Source organism: Rattus norvegicus, chromosome 8 (genome assembly GCF_036323735.1).
Source record: "Rattus norvegicus strain BN/NHsdMcwi chromosome 8, GRCr8, whole genome shotgun sequence".
NCBI classification, from domain to species: domain Eukaryota; kingdom Metazoa; phylum Chordata; class Mammalia; order Rodentia; family Muridae; genus Rattus; species Rattus norvegicus.
Window position 1 is genome coordinate 85,461,266 of NC_086026.1, and position 22,272 is coordinate 85,483,537.

At 39.2% G+C, this 22,272-nt stretch overlaps 1 protein-coding gene across 1 annotated transcript in view; it reads left to right on the top strand.

Moving 5' to 3' along the window:
* Positions 1–22,272, top strand: part of Bmp5 (bone morphogenetic protein 5) — a 122,746-nt gene that overhangs the window by 63,637 nt on the left and 36,837 nt on the right. The window lies entirely within an intron of this gene.

Below are 22,272 nucleotides of genomic sequence, written 5' to 3' on the forward strand. Positions count from 1 at the left end.
CATCCCTATGACCTGATCACAGACCCCTCTCAGCACCCCTCACATCTTCTTCCCTATGCCCCCTTCTCCTCTGAGAAGGGGAGATCTTCCCCTGGGGATCACTCCACCTAGGCACATCGAGTCTCTGAAAAACTAGGCACATCCTCTCCCACTGAGGCCACACAAAGCTGCCCATTTAGAGGAACAGGATCCATCGACAGGCAACAGATTCAGGAAAAGCCCCCACTCCAGCTGTTGTGGGACCTGCATGAAGACCAAGCTGCACATCTGCTCTGTATGTGTGGGAGTCTTAGGTCCAGCCTATGCTTGCTCTTTGGTTGGTGGTTCAGTCTCTGGGAGGCCCTTTGGGTTCAGGTTAGTCGACTCTATTGGTCTTCTTGTGGAGTCCCTGTTCCCTTCAGGTTCCCCAGTCCTTCCTCCAACTCTTCCAAAAGACTTCCCCAGCTCCATGTAATATTTGGCTGTGGGTCACTGCATCTGTTTTCATTGGCTGCTGGGTGGAGCTCTCAGAGGACAGTTACGTTAGACTCCTGTCTGCAAGCATAACAGAGTATCATTAATAGTGTCAGGGATTGGTTTTTACCTTTATATATTGAGTTTCTAACTGTCCCTGATTTATTTCTCTTATATTTCATGAGCAATTATATCTTAAAACCATTAAAGTGTTTATCATTTGAGCCCAAAATAAACTAGCATTAACCTCTTCTCAAATACTTCAAATTTTTAGAATTTAAATTTAGGTTTGGATCTTACCTTCTGTGCTTTTCAAAATTTCTCTAGTAGTCAATTGGGAAGATATTAAAATAGTCAAATGTGCCAGGCTAGCTTCTCTTTTGTGCTCAAGTAATTTTTTAAGCAAGATTTTTAAGATAACAAAAGCCAGAAAGGAAAGATTTATTTGATGTAGCCACAGTGGCAAGAGGGACAAAGACATCCAGTGACTCCTGTCCACTTCAGTCTATCGTCAGGGTCTTGACATGAGGATAAGATTTGATTTGGAAACAAGAGGTACACTTAACGAAGCAGGATCACTAGGTGTGGTCACCTGCCCAGCACTGTCTCAGATCCAAGTTTCTTTTTTGAAGTTATTCTTTACTTCAAGATCCTCTGACAAATTTCTTCTCTGGCTTCAGCCCTTTCTTCTCAGAACTGGAGGTTTTTTCCTCATGTCCATTCTTTTAACAGTATGATAGCCAAAGAGGGGAGTGTAATGGCCTATTTAGATCATATATTAATCCCACCCCTATACAGGTTAGATATGTTTTTCCAATTTTGAAGTAAACAGCCTGTGTCTGGTGTCTGGAGAGATGGCTCAGCCATTTGCCATCACCCACATGACAGCTCACAGCAGTCTGTAACTCTCATTTTGGGGGATCTGATGCCCTCTTCTGTGTACTCCGTTCATGTGGTACATGGACCTACATGCAAGCAAACCAACCATACTCACAAAAACAAAAATAAACAAGTCTTTAAAGAAATATGCCTCCGTCTTAAGCAAATATCACGAACAGAGTATAAGTAGGCGTCAACATGAGAACATGTTCAGGTAGTATCAAGCTGCCCTGCATAAGAATCATGTTTGCAGAAGCTCTTGGCTGGACCATCTTGTTAGTGTGACATAGGGTCTCCCAGTGAAGTCTAGGCTACCTTTAAACATATGGTCCTGCTTCAGTTCCCAGTGTTGAGATTGCAGGTACGTGTTCCCATGTTCAACATGACTTCATCTCATTCTAGCAACTTCCTTCCTTGTGTCTGATCGGTATTCACAAAGACTTAGCAGGGATTAACTCTGGTAGCTTCTTTTCTATGGTCCCTCATAGTTGGGACCAGATTTGATCTTAACGAGAAGTGAGATATACATGACCTTGAAGACTGACGACCTTCATGTTACTTTAGTTTTAGTCACTGCATCCTCATAGCAAATATGCATGTGATATTATTTTTTTATAGACAGAAATAACCAGACCTTTTGGATCTTCAAATTTTTGCTCATCCCCAATGAAGATGTGTGTTCTTTTATCCTCTCTTGCAAAAAAAAAAAAAAAAAACCAAAAAAAACCAAAAAAAAAAACCCAAAAAACCTGAAAAACAGGATATTACTTCAAACAGAGTCAACAGATCACTTTTTATTTGCAGCATTAGATCATGACTGTACTTTTTAAAGTAAAAACCTATGTTTTGTTGGGGCCAGACCTTTGTGTCCCACTGACCTCCGATGAGATGCCCAATGAGATGTTCATCATCTCGTCCTCCTGCCTCCACTTTAATACCTAAAGTTGAGATCAGAGAAATGTGCCACCCTCCAGGTATATGTGGTGTTGGATTAGAGTTCAGGGTTCCCCGTATGCTAGACAATCATCTACCATTGGCTGGCAGCTACACCCCTGGCTTTGGGGTAGGATCTTAAGAAACGGAGGTGAAGAGGAAGAGAGAAAGAATTTTGGGGCTGTGAGGAGGAGTCGCCATGGAAACTGGAGGGGTGATTTATTCCTGGAAGGAGAAACAATGTTAGTAAATGAAGAGAATGACCATGATGGTGTGTTTAGGGAAAAGTTAACCATCTAGAATTGAGCAGAACAACTTTCATGTATAAAATGGCTACAGGCACTGTTAAGAAAGTGAAGAGAGTTGTGGAAGGAGCATGGAATCTGAGTTAAGTATAGTATACTGTTGCAACTGGATATGAGTCAGAGGAAATTATAGTTGTTGTTTTAATCAACCACAGGAACCTATCTGTGATTGTTCGTTTGAATAAATGTCAGTTTCATGGTGTCAGGAATTGTGTATCTCTCATTTTCAGTTGTATCTACCGTGCTTGGCACAGTGCAGGACACATGTATTAAAACAAAACAAAACAAATCAAAAACTGCCTTGAGGGATAATGAAGTGATTCAGTGGGTAAAAGTCACTTTATGCCAGACCAGTGGCTTGACTTCAATCCCCAAGTTCCCATGCCGGAGAAGGAATGAACTGATTCTTGCAAGCCGCTCTCCAACCTCCATGAATGTGCCATGGTATGCACAGCCCCCCAAACATATACATATACACCCAAAAGTAAGTGAATAAAATGTAATAAGCTATACTTAAAAAACTATCTTGAAAACTAAATAAGGCCTTCGTATCCCACATGTCAACAAGAGTAAACCACAGTCCAGTGGTTAAATAGCTTCAATCACAAAATGAGGAGAAAGTCAGAGAGATATATTATTAAATTTTATTTATTCTCCCCTGTAAAGAAAAAATGGAAACCAGGTCTAAATATATCTTGGAAATCAAAAGGCTATTGAAATAAAAAGCAGCATTGTGACTCAGAGAAACTGTGGAAAATAAGTCTGTCTGTGACGACATAGTCTTAGAAATTTGACAAGTGAACTGCGATGGATCTGTCATGAGACTTTAAGGATATTTTACTGATATTTTTCATGCTTTATGAATGCTTTTCCATTTGTTTGTCTCTACAAAGCAAAGCAAACATTTCAAACACGTCTCCCTTTTTTCCTTGCAAAACCCAGAGACTTCAGATAAGTTATTTATGCAATGTACAAAATAATTTTCAAAGTCGTCCAGCATTCCTTCATGATGGCTACTTGCCTCTATAATGAAAAGAGGCACTATTTTTTAAAACAGAGTAAATAGGCTTAGATATTTTATTACTTAAAGATATTCAGTCCTCTAAATTGTAAAGATAGAATTCTCAGACTTACTAGGTAGTCATGAGCATTTCTAACACGTATATTAAATTTTTACACACATGTGTACATAGTTTATTAGATAGTAATTTCATCTAACTTTGAAGACTTACATCTCCCTCCAACATCCCAGCCTGGTAATTTTCCATTGTTTGGTACTTTGTGTGTTTAAATCTTCCAAGTAAATTAATTCCTTCTTTTTAAAACACACATTTATAGAATAACTTAAGGATGAAAAAACAAAGTTAGTATTTTGGTGTTCATTAGAATGTTGGTTTAAAAGCCCCCCTTTTTAGCATTTTATATTTGGCAATACTCAGGTTGAATTTTGCCAATGACTTTTTCTTTTTTTTTCAAACCTGTTTGTGTGTCAAGAAAAATCCGACCCATATGTTTCTGATTCACTTGTATTCAAACCATCCAAATGCTGCTTAGTTAGTATACTGTTTAATGTCCCAAAATAATATAAAGTGCTTTTAAAAATAAGCCCATAAAGTCCATTGGCTTATGAAGAAAGTCATTATCCATTATGTCAAAGTAAAACTTTGGGCTTACAGTAGGAATTTACAAACATCCCTAAATTTTGTATCCCTATCACAAAAAGACCACTGGAGTATAAATCAAAAATTAAATTCTATTGTGATCGATTCATGGCAAAGACAGAAATTTAGTGATAGCTTATAGATGAGTTATAGTTTTAACTTTTGACAATTAATTTATAGAAGATGAAAACTGAACAAGCTAACTACTCCATAGATAGGGACTATAAGAAGAAATTAGGAAAATAGATGATATAGTTTGGGTTTCTGTTGTTGTGATAGACATGAGACAAAAAGCAACTTGGGGAGGAAAGGATTTGTTTCAGTTTGTAGTTCCACATCATAGCTGATTATTGATGGATGTCAGGGCAGGAACCTGGATGCAGAAGCTGATGCAGAGGTCACGGAGGAGTACTGCTTACTGGCTTCCTCCTCATGGCTAGTTTGCTCAACCTGCTTTTTTATGCAGGCCAGGGCCACCTGCCTAGGGGGCGGCACCACTCATAATGGACTAGGCCTCCCATGTCAATTGTTAATCAAGAAAATGCCCAACAGGCTTGCCTTCATGCCAATGTACTGGGGAATTTTTGTCAATTGAGGTTCTTTTTTCCCCCTAATGACTCTAGGTTGTGTCAATTTGCCAAAGTTCTAGCCAGAACAACTGACCTCTTGTCAACTTCATACAAACACACACACACACACACACACACACACACACACACACACACACACACACACACACAACTATTCAGTTACAATCTTTCCTTTCTCACTGGTTCCCAAGGTAGTTGTTAATATTAATATTTTTATATAAAATATTATCTTAAATTTTAAAAGTCATACAGTATTTAAAAATGCAAACCCTTTAAAAGGCCATTCCCTTTAAAATATACAAAGTCTTTCTAATATGCCAAAATCCTCCGAAAATTGCAGTCTCTTTTAAGGGCTCCAAGTCTTTCAACTGTGGGCTCTTTCAAATCAAAAGTAACAAGCTGAAGACTTTATTTCAAGAGGAAAGGTACAGTCACAATCAAATAAAAGCAAAGCCACACTGTAAACACTTCAAACAAAACTGTAAAAACTTCAGTGTTGAGGTCTGGACCCACCCACAACCCTTGGAGCCCAAAGAGCTCCATCTCTCCACCGTTGCATTTTGCAGTACATGCAGTTTGTCTGACAGTCCCAGGGTGGCCTCACTCCGTGCCTGCTGCTGTCCTTGGAGGTCATCCCATGGTACTGGCATCTCCTATATGTTGGGGTATCTGCTGCAACTGGACTGCACCTCACTGAGAACCTTTCACGGGATCTCTTCAGAGACCCTGCCCCATAGTATCAATCCTCAACTTTCCCTGACCTCTTCAATTCTGGGGCTTTTTACTGTAAGCGAGACTGCATGTTCAACAATGGCCTCTTACAGTTCTAAGCCTCAGTTGATGTCCAGGAACCCTTTATGCCTCCCAAGGAGTATGCCTTGGGAGATTCTTACACATTGCCAAGTTAGGCTGCTTGTCCAATGTATAGCCTTGTTGTGTGCTGACCCCAAGGACACACACACAGACACACACAGACACACAGACACAGACACACACACACACACACACACACACACACACAGATTTGTCCTCTATTAAGTCGGTCTATTCTTAATCACAGCTGATTCTCAGCCACAGTTATCCAGTATCAATTTTCCCAGCAATGCAAAGTAGTTCTGAATTCAATATCTATCTATCTATCTATCTATCTATCTATCTATCTATCTATCTATCTATCTATCTATCTACCTACCTACCTACCTACCTACCTACCTATCTATCTATCTATCTATCTATCTATCTATCTATCTATCTATCTATCTATCTATCTATCATCTCTCTCTCTCTCTCTCTCTCTCTCTCTCTCTCTCTCTCTCTCTCTCTCTCTCTCTCTCTTCCGGAGAGTCTTTCAGGGACTCTTAAACTTCCCTCTGAAGCCTCACCGGTCAGTTGTCCATCAGCTTCAGTAGTCTCAGGACTACTAAGTTCCCACAAGAGCTCATTAAACTTTGAACACTCAATGGCCTTTCTAGCCCCAAATTTGAAAGTCATTCCATAATTCTCCCTGAAAACAGGTGGTCAGGTCTGTCATAGGAGTATCACAATCTTGGTACCAATTTCTGTCATAGTTGAAGTTTCTGCTGTTCTGATACAACACCGTGCTGAAAAAGGAACTTGGGGAGGAAAGGGGTTATTTCAGCTCAGAGTTCCACATTACAGTCCGTCGCTGAGGGGAAGCCAGGGGAGGGATCGGATGCAGGAGCTGATTGATTCAGAGCTCACGAAGGAGTGCTGCTTACTGATGCTCCTTGTGGCTTACTCAGCCTCATTTATTTTCCACCCAAGATCACACCAGCCCAGGGGTTGAACCATCCACAGTGATTTGGGCCTTTCCACATCAATCATCGTTCAAGAAAATGCCCCCAAAAGGCTGGCCTACATGCCAGTCTGGTGGGAAAATTTCTCAGTTGAGATTTTCTTTTCCCAAATGACTAGTTTGTGTAAAGTTGAAAAAAAAACCCAACCATTAGCCAGCACCATAGATTAAAATATTAACCATGACAACAACAATGGATTAGCGGGGTGATGATCCCTCTGAAAGACGTGTGGAGCTGTGTTCGATGGGAGTAGCTGGCACACAGTAGGGCAGGAATCAAAGTTCCTTGCTCTGCATTTGGGTGGAGCTAACTGTCAGTGGCGTGACTTTATGGTAGGGAAAGCTCTTTCATTGCAGTGGTAGGAAAGATTAACCAAATGTGTTTTTTCCTTGGGTAAATTTACAAAGGATAGCCATTCCTAGAGGAACAGTAGCGTTGGTAACATTGATCACACAGACACACATTTGTCTATTCAGATGTTACCACTTTCCCTGGTTCACAAAGCTTTCCTTACAATTTTACCTTAATAGTAAAAAAAGAATTCGTCCCCCAAGATTACTGTGAAAACTTAAATGTCTTTAGCTTCTCAGACAATAAAGTTGGAATATCTCAAAACTTTTATTTCCTAGGATTTTCCCCTGTTCTCTAGCCCTTAACTTATAATTTTTATTTTTAATCACTGTGATTCCACAACTATTATAATGATGCCAATAAGGGCCAGTATTTGTCTCTTTCTGTAACCTTGAGGAATTTAAAATATTATATATTAATATATAATATATGCAGGATATTGCTAATCCTTAATATATGCAGGATATTGTAACACACCAATAAATTATTTCCCCAATACTACATTGTCCTATATCTTCTAAATATGTTCTGTTAACATTAGAATTTTCAGAAGTTTCATGGTGACTTTTGGTATGTATCTTATTAATAATCAGAAACAAATATGACAGCATCTAGTGGTTTCATGTGCCTCAAGCCAATGTGCAAATTATCAAATTTACATTATAAAATGTAAGCAAGTTTGTGTGAGTCAAAATCGAATCTGTTTTTTTTTTCTTTCCTGAATCTATTTTTTTAAAATAGAATTGTCTGGTTAAGAAAATTACCCTTACCATACATGGGACTGTCACTGAAGCCTCAGGCGAAGACATCCGTCTATTATTTTGTGTTGCCAAATGACTATTGATCTGTTTCAAGGGCCAGATGATCTATGTCACTGATTAATATCTTGAAATATCTTTTGACAGTGCAAATAAGTAGCAGAAGAAATTATAGACCGAGGGTGATGGTTTCCTTTTGACCCCATTGTTTTGAATGCAGTATGTCCCTATCAGTTAACGAAGTTCAAACAGTTGAATTATATCCACTGAAGGATTTTAGAAAACATTTTAAGATTTAATAGCATTCCTATCCATTATCTGAATCTTATCTTAGAAAGAAGTCACAGTCATTTAGAACCTCTCCCCTCTGGTAAATTTATAGTAATGAACATGACTGCTGGCCTCAAATAAATAAATAGGGAGCCTCTAAATCTCAGACCTGACACAAATCACACATCCTGCTCACTGTTCCAGATGGAAAAGGAATATTTACGACCGTGCTTTGTTCTAGATGAGTATGATCTCTGTGTATTGTCTAATGTTGGGATAATTAGATTGTGAGTTTTGAATGAATATATAAGAACAAATGAAGAGGGTAATTGGAGACGATTTATCTTTAACTACTTTAAGAAACAGAATGTATAGACAAAAGTAGACATTTTCTTTATAGTCCAGAAATTAACATGTGAAATAAGCAGATTTTAGGGCTCAAATACTAGAAAAAAAGTCTGAAAAATAACAGCTAATGCATGGGGTTGTTCTGTTAGGTAATGAACTACGCGCTACCGGGGATTCCTTCCATTGAGTTGACCTTTATTTACAATATAAGTCACTAAATCACAAGATCAGCACTCAGGCCTTTCTAAGATCATATCAGATAGCAACGAGCCAACTGTAACCTTACCTTTCAGACACCACGCGTGCTTAAGTACCGTACACAGGAAGAACGAAATGCATAGACACCCATCATCTTAAACAGGCCACATTAGTCAAAATATTTTCTTGTATAAGTCAGTGATGGAGACATCAGTGGAGACCATGGAAGAAAGAAAGGTCACACAGCCTTTCTTGCATGTTTAGAGGAGAACTACCAAGCATACACACATTCTCAAGTAGTCATATAAGAGACCGCATAGACGTTTGTAATTGGAAATCTAAATCGTTAACATTTCTAGAGAAACCTTACAGCATCCACCAACTTAATATTCTCTTTCTTCATAGGATCTTAGGAAAGCTTTCATTGGCAAAGCAAAACATAAAGTTCAGCCTAAAAATTTCCAAATTTCTGAATAGTTCGTATCATATTTTTATATCATTTAAAAGCCACTAAGGCACGACCTACCATAATGCATTAAGTTTTGGAAATGAAATTTTTGTTTGAGTGAAGTCCTTAGATATTTTAAAGGCAGTCAAAGGACACAAGCACACTGCTCATTTTAACATTAATATTTGTAAACTTATCCAATGAGAAAAACCCATGTACATTCATGGTAAAAATGGCAAGATTTCTCCTCAAAAATAGATATGATTGAGATTTTCTCTGACGTTTGAGGTCAGTATTTTTTTTTTAGCTTCTCAAAGCCATGTAAGTTGACACTCAAGGGTTTTACAAGTGGGATAACATCTTAGAGCTCATCACAGAGTACGGATCTCTCATTTTTGTTTCAATTGCCCTCTGTCCACTGCAAAAGAATGAATAAATCTCAGTTTGCCTTTTGCTTCTTATGAATATTTAAGGAAACCTGATGATTACTGTTAAATGTCTGCATCGTCCAACCAAACAGCACATTGTGATTTTCATAAACTACACATGCTTTATTCTATTAAATCACATTTTTGTTCTTTATAAATCTCTGCTTCTGCATGTTCTCATCCCGGGCACAGCTCATACTGGCACCAATCATTCTTCTGTGCTAATACTCCATATTTTTTAATCCTACAAAGCAATTAAAGGTTTTACCTCCCAGGACTACCTTGAATTCATTTACAATTATTACGTTAATTTGTTTCTTTTGTTTGTGTGTGGGGTGTCAGGGTAACATGTCTGCCACTTTGTGAGTGTGGAGTCACAGGACGCCTCGCAGGAATCCGTTCTGTCCTTGCACTGTGTGGACCCTCAGGTTTGGCAGCAACTACTTTTACCCACTGAGAGTCTTACCAGCCTATTAATTCATCTAAAGTAAATATACAAATAAAATAGCTGAGATCCTATTAATAATATTAATGAACCTTAACATTAGCCAGGAGTTTACTAATAGCAAGCATTACGTCGAGTTTCTAAAATCAGGTTTTTAAAAATCTCATTTGTTCTTTGCTTCTGAATATGAGGATACTTAGTTGTAGGTACAACAAGAATCTTGCTCATTAACTAAAACCATTTTCAGATCTAGTTTCTTTGTCTTCAGCTGTGCACTTTAGAGCATTCTTGTGCAAGATCCAAAGTGAAAAAATAATCTTCTAATAAAACAGTGGTATTGAAATAACCATTACAGGAGAATAATGAATTTTAGACGAGCTCTACAAGAAATGGCCTCTGAGTTCTTATACTTTCTCCCTGTATTATGATTTGTCCCCTGCAAAATGACAGCATTCCTGGTATGTTTTCTTTTTCAAAATTAAACTACTTCAATATTTCTTTCAGCTTCTTATATCATCATGATTTTCTGAATTCATAAATTAGAAGAAAAATATTTTTCTTCTGTCAGTCATTCACTCCAACGTTAAATAAAGCCTAATTTAACTTATTACCAATTTGATAGTGAGCCTCTCTCATTTTTGTGCTGATGAATAATGTTTTTTGATTGATTTACTTTCTTTTTTTTTTCTTCTTTTTTTCGGAGCTGGGGACTGATCCCAGGGCCTTGCGCTTGCTATGCAAGTGCTCTACCACTGAGCTAAATCCCCAACCCCTTACTTTCTTTTTTTAATTTAAAGGTTTTATTTTTTTGAGAATTTCATGTATGAGTATGGTATTTACATAATTTCCATCCCTCCCTCTCCTTACTACAATTCCTCCCTCATCTCCCTTTCAAATTATTTATTATCACACATACACACACACATACGCACACTCACAACACACAACTTACTGAGTCAATTTTAGTGTTGCTTGTGCATACAAGGGTATAGGATGACTACTTGGGATTAGGTAATTTATCAGGGTGCAGAGTTGAAGAAAACTGATTTTCTCTCTTAGCAACCACTGAGTGCCTGAAACTCATCTAGGAGTGGGGCTTTGATAAGTTCCCCCTTTTTGTTGGCATGTTTTCTGGTGATGTCACATAGGCCTTGTTTAGACAGCTATAGTGTGAAGATTCCATGGGTGCCAGCATCCCTGTCATATCTAAGATACTGTCTTGCAGCAGGAATCCTGGTTCTCTGGCTTTTATAATCTTTCTCATCTTTCCACCATGATGATCTCTGAGTCTTAGGTGAAGGGGTTGGATTGTAGATGTATCATTTGGGGCTGGGCATCCCATGGTGCATTTCAGCCAGTTGTGGATCTTTGTAATAATTTCCATCTGCTGCAAAAGAGATCTAGGAGGTCTCCAGATCAGTACAGGATACTGACATTGGCTTTGGTCATCTCCCAGAACTTTCAGATAAGACTTTCTGGCTGAAGGCTCCATGTACTTCAGAAACAGTTTAGAGAAATGGAGCTGGAACTGACCTGCTCTCTGATAACGAGTTTTCAGAGTATTTAGTAGCAGAAGATAGAACAAACACGGATAACATGCTTGCAGAAAACAACCAGTCCTATCCAGATGAAAAGCCAAGAAATCTCAATGGTGCAGTACTGGCATTTCTGCCTTGGGGTCAACAATGATAGTCTAGTTGGATTTCAGTCTTGTTCAACGAGAGGGATATCATGCCTGGTGTTATAAGCCCAGACAACTACCAGTGGCTAGAGAAGACATGTGCCCTAGAACAGAACCTACTATTACCATTCTCCTAAAACACCGTAATCGTATTATTTCTTTTGAAACATCCCTTCTAGGCTGGCACATTTATTACTGGTGAGGATCCTACAAGGATTCACAGTTACCCATAGATTACATTAAGTCTCACTTTTAGTTTGTAATCTGTGGATTTGAGAAAATCTTATAATGAGATAAATCTGTCATTCTATTATCAGAGAGTAGTTTACCCACAGAGTCTATGCTCTGTCCAATGACTGCCTGCCCATGCATTCCACAGTGCTGGACAGTTGTCGATTTCTAAATTTCACCACTGTTTACCTTCTTAGGCATGTAACACAGTTAGAATCACGCAGGACATAGTCTTTTAGTGTAGCTTATTTCACATAGGACCATGCATTTCCATTGGTTGATACCTCATTTCTTTGTAATCACTGAATATTATTCTACCGTCTGGATATACTATAGCCTATTTACCCATTCATCTAACGAAGCATATCATGGTTGCTTCCAACTTCAATTTGGCACATTTAATAAAGCATCTGTAAATTTTTTTTTGCCAAGGTTTGTAGCATCATGTAGTAAAAGCACGTTTAGCATTGAGATGGACTTGGTGGCACAGGCTTGGGATCACAGCCATTTAGGATGCTGAGGAACTACCATGGTAAGTTCAAGGATTGCCCGGACTGTGCAAAAGGCTCAAGACTGACTAGCAAAACTCAGATAAGCCCTGTCTTAAACACAAACAAAGGGGCTGCGAATATAGCTTAGCGATAGTATGTTTGCACTGCCTGAGGGCCCATGTTCTATCCTTATAAGCTATGAAATATTTTGTAAGAATTTACCAAACTTTTTCCAAAGGTGTTGTACAGTTGTACAATTCTTTATTGCCACAAATGTGGCATAAGTGCTCTCCTGAATCTGGCTGTTCTAGTAAGTGTGCATATCTTGAGGGCACTGGATGTGGACATCTCTTCACAGGCCTCTGATTGCCCTCTTTGGTATAGGGTCCACTAAGGCCCTCTTTGGTATAGGGTTCACTAAGGCCCTCTTTGGTATAGGGTCCACTAAGTCACTGCCCCGCTTTTTGCTTCTGTTTTGAGACAGAGATCCTGAACATACCTCACAGTGTCCTTCACCTTCCGATCTTCCTGTTTCCATGTCTGCAGTGCTGGGTTGCAGTATATAACACCACTCCTGGTTTACATTCTTTCCTTGTTGACTTTTAAGGAGGTTATTTTGAATTCTGAATGCTAGTCCCTGAACATTTTCTCCATGTCCGTAAGTTGTCTATCATTACCTTGACAGGAGAGGAAATTTCTTTTTAGATTTATCTATTTATTTTATATATGTGAGTACACTGTCGCTGTCTTCAGACCCACTGGAAGAGGGCAATGGATTCCATTACAGATGGTTGTGAGCCACCATGCGGTTGCTGGGATTTGAACTCAGGACCTCTGGAGGAGCAGTCAGTGCTCTTAACCGCTGAGCTATCTCTTCAGTCCATTAGAGAAATATTTATCCTAATGAAGTTCAGTTTATCAGTTCTTTCATTTTATGGATCCCACCACTCCACATTCATGTAACATACCAATAAACACTCAGGCTTGTGGTTTATCCAGTGAAAGAAATTTCACTCTGAAAGTGGTCCAACATGCAGTTTCTAAAACGGATAATCCTTCCACAAAAAGTCAACCTTGAATCTACCCTGTTCCCTCTCTCACCTTCCATCCACCCAACACCCAAGCTAAGAGGCAGACAGTGACATCCCTGGTCTTGGGATCTTGGCTACTAAGATTATGTTTGGGAAAGCAACATATCAGAAAATGTTTTCTGCAAAAATGTTGAAAAGAAAGTTCTGATTTTACTGGTTAGCATGCTTGGATATTTTTATCCCCCAAGAAGAATTGTTGTTTTGAAATCATCTTATTCTGAGCAGGATCACTGATGATATAGAATCATGATTCTAATTTTTAAAAATCTGTGTTTTGCTACGTATTCTTTTTATTACCCAATACTTGTAAACATACTGTATTTGTGGTCTGTTTTATGTATATACTTTTTTCTAATAGGAAATAGCTTATTCTTTAATTTTTGAGGTTATAATTACAATTCACCCTTCCCCTTCCTGCCTTCAAATTCTCACACACCCCTCCTCACTCTCTTTCATAGCTTCTTTCATTAACTGCTATTGCATGCATACATACTCATACATATACATATATATATGTGTGTATATATATATGCATATTTGTAAATGGATGTAAATTTGGTCAGTTAATACAATGTTACTTGTATGTATGTTTCTAAGACTGACCTTTTGGCACTGGGCAACCAATTAGTATGCTCTTCCCTAGGGAAGACCTCCCCTCCCACTCCCATCTTTCCTCAGTTGTCTGTAGATTTTGTGTAGAGTTGAGGCCTCTGGGACTGTCCCCCGTCCATAATACTCATTGGTGCCAACCTTGTTCAGTTCACATTGAGTAATCATGTTCATGAGACTTTGTGGGTGCAGCTCCTGTCATTCTTAGGAGACACAATTGTATAACAAACTCCCTGATCCTCTGGCTCATACAAGGTCTTTGCCCCTGCCCCCACCCCTTTCACTGTTGCCTGAGACTTAGGTGTGGAGGTGTTTTGCAAATGTATCCATTGTGAATAGATGTGATAGAATATATTTCAATAGTCTATTAAAACTGTGAAGTTGCTGGGAGTGGAAGTACATACCTGTAGCGACAGCATCTGGGAGGTGGAGGCAGGAAAACCAGACATTTGAAGTCATTCTCACTTGTGTATTGAGGCCAGCTGGACCATATGAGACATTGTATAAAAAAACAAAACAAAATAATTGAACAAGCCAAAAAAGGGAACATCTCTAGCTATTTTTATCATGTTCATACAATTTAACAGCTAGATTTTAAAAGCAAAGTCTTACATTTTAATTCATAATAGATTTATAATTGAATGAAGGCTATAATCCACATTTACTTGCCCAAAGTTTAGCATCACAACTCAAGAACACACAAGGAAATAGGTTTTAAAAGCAGCAATTTAAAGATAAATGTAACTTAGCACTGGTGGATTTAAAAAGCTGTTGAAAGGTACAGTTCACTATTAAAATTTATTTTATGTGTATAGGTGCTTTCTGCATTATGTCTGCCCCACAGGAATTCCTCAAGCCCATTCAGGCAAGAAGAGGTTGTTGGGTCCCCTAGACTATAGTTACAGATATTTGTGAGACGTTGGGTGCTAGAAATTGAACCTGAGTCATCTGGAAGAGCATTTAGTACTCTATACCACACTGAGCCACCTCTCCAGGTCATTTCAGCATTTTAAAGCTTTCATTTAATGAAAATGGATATGAAGGTATTCTGCTAAATCTCTATTTTGTGTTTTATTTTCCAAAAATTCAAAAAAAGTAGCTATGGAGCAACATGCTCGACAAACAGTATGTCAAGACCATCTCCCTGTGCTTCTCACGGCCCATCCTGGGCTCTTCACTATGCTCTACTGAAGCTCTGACGGGAAAATGTTTTTCACAGTAATGCCATCTCATAAACGCTGTGAAATAGTTAAACAAGATACCACATCACTGAGTTTCCTCTATTCTTTACATGATTTTAACTTCTTGATGATACCTAAGATTCCAAAGTAAATTATAAATTAACTACAGTGCTGGTGTCTGCATGCTTTACAGACAGCACACTGGGAAGAAGAAAGAAAAATTTCATCAGAGCCAGACTTTTCAGGGGTTCTGCGTTGCTGAGTTCAACCTACAGCCTGCCGCAGGTTCACAAAGTCAAGGGGGAAAATCTCAAAATGTTGACAAACAAAAAACCAACATGAGAAGTCAATAGCATGATTATTAATACTTAGAGTAGAGAATAGTGATTGGAAGCTCACATGTAACACACCCATGCAAAGGGCTATTATTCTCTCTGTAGAGTGATGTGTTCATTTCTAAGAAATAGACATTTGGGGAAATAATCTGCCTTTCTAGGACTGGTGATTTTTGAATTATAAATGTTGTTAATGTTGTCATTTACATGGTCACTGATAGACTGTGATGAGAGTTGTCATTGTTCTTCACAGTGTGGGAAGTATTTTTATAGAGAGACGTGAGAGAAAAACATAAATTACTAGCATCAAGTGGGGAAAAGATGCTACTTTAGGGTTAAAAGTGCTCTTAGAATACGACCTTGCTCTCCATCCACAATGGAGGAGCTATTTATTGACAGTGATGGCTACTGGAGAGAGTCACTTTACCCTAGGAGTGTGGCTGTTGGTAGGAAGCCCATGCCTAAGGGGGTGACATACCACCATGTATTAGCGCCACCATTGATTAGCACCAATCAAACTCAGTGGGTAAATTATAACAATTAATTACTAATAATTAATTTAGAAGGAGGACACGGTCTTAGGAGGGAGACGTGATGAGAGTATCTGAGGAGTAGTTGGAGGGATTTGCAGAAGAAAGTGGACATGATCAGGATACCTTGTACACATGTGTGAAAATTTCATAGAATAAATTATAAGTATTATTTTAAAATCTGACCACTCTTTGAGTCTTATTTTAGTGATTTTAAAAAGATGCAACCATTGCTTTGTGAGGAATAGATATGGGGATGCTTGTTAAGGAACAGATAAATTACCGGTTGCTTTTGCTTTAGCACCAGAAGTGTTAAGTTGACTGAGTACAGAAAAACTGCCTGCGAAAGTTTGCGTCTTCTTTTCCAAGAAGAATACTTGTTATCTTGCTAATTCACCTTTATGAAGGAAATGAAAGAAATGGCTTCTAAAAGCATTTCTGTTCACGTACTTGTTTGTGCTGGAGAAAGCACATTGCTGTGTAGCTCAGGCTGGCCTCAAACTGAAAACAGCTCACACGTTTTGGGTCAACCCTGAATCCTAGATCCCAGGAATGCATCCCTATATCTGGCTTTCTGGGTTTCAAGTCACTGTGTGGGCAGGAGTTAAATGTGGACACTTACTCTTCATTAGGTATTTGGTGTCTGTTCTCTTCATTTATTTTGTTTTCTCATTGTTAAAATGTTTTATTGATCTTCTACCCTCATGGTAGCAGCTTATAATCGTGTATAGAGTGTCAGATTAAGGTCAAATCTTTAACGAACTCTTCTGCTCTCCGTGATAAAAGTGTTCTGGATAAGTGAGTACAAAGTGACGCTTTCTTCAGACACTCAGTTTACCATCACGGCATTGAGTGCTTTTCCAAGACCGTTGTCACCGTGTAAACCAAACACCAAGCATTAAGCAAATCTTACGGCGGATACACGTGAACATAAATAAATTCATTTCAATTCTAAAAGCACGTCTGTATGGATACCACGACTCATCGAGAGTTTAAAGACCTTTGTTGATCCTTGCTAGTATGTGGTTTACTGCGGCTTTATTCACGTCTCCTATTCTTTTTAAGGAAAGAGTTTTCTCAGTGTAATACTTTTTTTTCTTAATATAAAAAGTCACGTAATTGGAAAGAAGACTAAAAAGAATTCATTCTTCTTATGGTTTGGTGAAAAGAATGTTTCTGCTTTCTTAAAATAAAGGAGGGCCATAAGACAAAATGCTAGCCAGTCTTTCTGGGGTATGAGAGGGATGATGTCTGCAAGGCTCATAGGACCCCAGGGGAATGGAGCTATATAAAGACAAGAGCTATTAAAAGCTAAGAGCTTTTGTGAAGATAAACTGCAATTTTTGGTCTGAGATTCATATTTTCATCAGATGAAAATTGGGGCCAAGGAAGAAGTATTTGGTGGGCTTGCCATGCGGGAGGAAGCGTCCCTCTCATTTCAGGCTGAGCTCATGGAAGGAGACGTACTTGATTTTCTACTACCACAGCTCTGCTCTCCAGACTGTAAAATATTTGAATTTGCTGAAAAGCATCCACCATGGACACAGACCTCTGGCTCTAGTCCTGTGTGTCTCAGCCTTTCTTTCCCCGGGTCTTCCTTTCCTAGGGTCTCCTGAGCTTTGGTTCTCAAGAATTGTGTTTCCGGCCACATCCCAGTTACTTGCCAATATTTCTGCTCACATGCATTAACGTCTTTTTCCAGCCCCCCCTCACATCTCAGAACGAAGGCATCAGATGCAAAGTGCTTAGTGATAGAAGTAACCTCTGGTGAAAACTCATTCCCTTTCAGGCTTCTCTGAATGTGCCCAGTCACAGAGGGAAATGACTTTCTTCAAAAGTGTTATGTTACTTGGAATTGTAACTATTTCCCTTTCAATTAAAAAATTTTAAGTTAAAATATTATTATATAATTTTCCCCCTTCCACCAAATGCTCCATGGTGATTGAGTGTATCCTTCCCTGTGTGAATGCGTGTTGTTGACACATGTTAGTCCACCAGCAAGTCGTTTCATGGAAATGGCATGACTCCCCCCAGGTCAGGCTGGTGTGGGGGATTGGGGAGAGAATGGCAAGGTCTTCCCCAGTCCAAGTATGGATACTGATGAATGGTTAACTTTTGGTTAAAAGCAGCACATGCAAAGAGTACTATCCACACAAGAACTACCACTAGAAAATTCCCTTCTTCAGCTGTGTGTCCTAAACCTGCCTCCTTGTCTAGCTGTGCATTAGAAATGCAGTAAGTTTCTGGAAGCTGGTGCATTTCTATTAGAGTATCCATCCACTCAATTTTCTTGTAAACTAGTCTGATGATTCTTCTTTGCCAGGTCAATCCCAAAGCTGTGCAGGTCTTGGCAATTCCTCCCTCCAAACTTTCTCATGTCATTTCCTTACTTCTAGAAATCAAGACTATTTTCCCCATGATTAATGTGTGTGTTTATGTGTAAATATGTAAATAAAATCTGCAGAGTCAGTTATGCATTGCTAGTATGTATACAATTTCAGGGATGACTAGTTGGTATCGGGAACCAGCTAGGGATCTGATTCCTGGGGAAGACTAACTCTCTTGCTTGCAGTAGTCTTTGGTTGCCTGCTGTTCTTTGCTGGGGCAGGCCTGGTTATGGTCTCCCCTCTTGTGATAGCATGTTCATTAGTTTTGTCTTAGTTCGGGTCTTTCCTAGGCAGCTATACTACTGTGGTATCATAGATGTAACTTTCCTATAATTTCGAGGAGACACAAACTTACTATGAATTCCTGGTCTTTTGGTTCTTATGACATTCATGCCCTTTGTCTGCAACATTCTCTGGTGTATGTGTAGTGTACTAGATGTGTCCGCTGAGCCTGGGCATCCCCAAATCAGTTGATCTCTGTGTTACTACCAGTTGTAGATTTCTGTAATGGTCTCTGTGTGATGCAAAGAGGAGATTTTTTTGATGAGAGGTAAGAGCTACCCTTACCTGAGAGTATGAGGATAATTATTTAGAGCACAGTTAGAAACTATACTGGTTTAGTAAAGGAGCAGTAACAGGTTCTCCTCTAAGATCCATAATCTTATTAACCCTGAGTAGTTGCCTAGGTTTCCACTACCAGGCAAAGTTCTTCTTTTGTGGAGGAGCTGTTGGTTACGGCCATGATATGAGTGCCACTATTGCACCTTTGAGTACATCATGGCGGTCTAGTTATCATTGTGGTTCAGAGGCATCGCAGATCGATGCTTGCAGCTTGGCAGCTTGCAGAGTACCGTCTGGTACTGTGAAAGGTAGACCTAAACCTCAGGAAGGAAGCCTTCAGTTCTGATCCGTTTCAAATCTTCTGAGTCTTACACCCTAAGTGACATCTCCAGTTATAGAAACGTAACTTCACCCTCTGGGAGGCAACCAAGGGAAATAGAAATAGCATATATTTTTGGCATCTCTTAGACTATCCTGATCAACTTGAAAGGAAGTTCCTCATGCCTGGTACTTTTGTTGATGTTAGCATAGTTCTTGTGTGGAACATTATCAGCACAAGTAGGCAGCATAACTTCATTTAAGTGATATTATATATATATATATATATATATACATACATATATATATATTAATTTTAGGTGAATACAAAAATGATTTTCTAAGGATTTTCATCCCTCTCTCTCCCTCTCCTTCTGTGTTGATTTCCCTTCTCCCTCTCCAGTTGAAGACCCATCTCTGCATTTGCTTCCCCTCATCTCACCTAGATCTGATGAGTTCCATCTCTAGTTTCCTGCTCCATGCTCCTTTCCACTTGACTGGATTCTCTGGTCACTTCAGGTTTTATACTCACATCTCAAGCTGTGAAGCTTTGAACCATAGATGGGAGAACTCGGGGCATCTGCCTTTCCTGATCTGGGTTTCCTCTGTCAAAACCATTTTCCCAGGGAGGGACCCCCCCCTTCTCAGAGATGAAGGGGGATGGCAGAGGGGCCATGTGAAGGGGGAACTGGGAGGAGAGGGGAAGCTGTGATCAGGATGTAAGGGGAATAAATAAATACATGGGAGAGAAAAACTCCTAATTTTCAGTTCTATTCATTTGCCTGAAAACGTCATGATTTCGGTTTTCTTTATTGCTGTTGTGTATATGTGCTACGTGTATATGTATTTTCATATAATGTTCTTCTGTTGCAGGATATTTAGGTTGCTTCCATTTTCTTGGTATCATGAATAGATTAGCAATTAACACTGAGAGCAAGGGGCATACAGTAGGTTTATTCTCAGCTTCTTGAGGATTCTTTATAGTGTTCAGAGTAGCTGTACCACTTTGTATTCCTACCAGGCTTTTCTTTTTGTTTTTACCCTCCTTCTATCTTCTTTGTATTTACCCCCACCCTCTTCTTTAAGAGTCCCTTTTCTTTACTTTATAACTACTTTTGTTGTTGTGTGAGGTAGGGGCTTGCTATGCAGCACTTGCTGACGTGATATCGACTATACGGTTGACCTCAACTCATAGCACATGAGGAGGGGGTTGGTTTGGCCCCTAAAAGTCAGTACAAGACATACTCAGACACCAAATTCTCAGCACAGGGGAGATTTATTACCCTAGAGGAACAAGTCGTGGTGAGGCCTCTGGATTGAGCAAAGGCAGGCAGCAGGTGCTTTTTTTTTCCCCCTTCAGGAGTGGGTTTTTTTCCATTAAATCATTTTATTTATTTACATTCCAAAGGTTGTCCCCCTTCCCTGTCTCCCGAGTTCTTCACCCCATTCCCCACCTCTGAGAGGGTGCTCTCTCACCCACCCTCATCTCACCCCTACCAGCATCCCTCTTCCCCATGGCACCAAGGTTAGGAGAATAGGTGGAGTCTGTGCTAGGGTGAACTGGTAAATTCTGGTTGGACATGTTAACTAAATAATGAATTTTGATTGTTGGAGCATGATATTTTGTCTCAGGAATGAGTCAATGGCCAAATAAGGGAATGGACTTTGGGGACTAGCTTTAGGAATGCCGTCTACAAGTTCAGCAAACTGGAGAAGAGTAAAGGACTCAGCCTGTCAGGTTCAGGCCTGTTAAGAGAGTCCTTCCTCTTAGTCTAATCTTTCTTTCCTCCTTCCTTCCTTCCTTCCTTCTTCCTTTCTTCCTTCCTTCCTTCCTTCTTCCCTCCTTCCCTCCCTCCTTCCCTTCCTTCCTTCTTTTTCCTTCTTTCATTCTTTTTCCTTCCTTCCTTCCCTTTTTGAGATAAAGTTTCACTATATAGCGATGGCTGTCCTGGAACTCACTATGTAAAACAGGCTAGCCTTGACTTACAGAAGTCTGTCTGCCTTTATCTCTCCAGAGTGCTTGAATGAGCCATGCACCACCACACTGAACATCCAGCTGTCATATTTATTAACCACAGGCAATTTCCACCTCTTAGGACATTTCAGGGTGTCAAGACATGCTTGTCAATATTTTTGAGACTTCTGTATTATGAATATTTGAAAATATGTGTGTGCTTCTGTGACTATGTTTACATGTGTGTGTGTATGTGTGCATGTGCATGTGTGTCTGTTGCCTGTTCGGATACATGTAAAGATGACAAACAGGTAATCAGATCCCTCAGGATGGAATTACAGACATTTGTCAGCTATCCTACATGTTAAATAAGTACTGTGAGGTTCCTAACTCTGGTCCTTATGGTAACACAGAAAGAAATCTGAACCACTAAGTTACTTCTCCAGCCCCTCGAGAGGCCGTTTTACCTCACAGAGTCCTGCACCTGTTTGGCAGATTAGTCCATTCATTCCATCTTTTGCTTTTGATGTATTTGAAAATGTCACATAATTGTAAATGTATAATACATAAAGGAGAATGATTAGTTTAAAATTGCTCCTTTAAATGTTGCTCTAAAGATGATAGCCCAAAGTTTCTGGAAAGAAATTATTCTTTAACTTTACATATTAAGCAACGTTGCGAAGTAATATGAAGAACTGTTAAAAGAAATTATCTTACCTTGTGATCTAAAGTTAAAAGAAAATTTGAAATACCACTTACCTTCCAGGTTCCAGTAACATCGAAATAGTTTAAAAACTATGCTTTTTTTGGTTTGTGTTTGAATTTATGAGTAAGTGTGAATCATGTGAAAACGAGAAGCCATGTTAAGTCATGTTTGTATGTTTATATCTGGAACAAGGTCTGCATTTCTGTCATACAACTCAAGCTATGCATATTTTCATCAAAGCTGAAGTCTGTAGCTAGATTATAAGATTCATAATTTAAGGCCACACTGACTTTACATATGTATGGAATTCAAA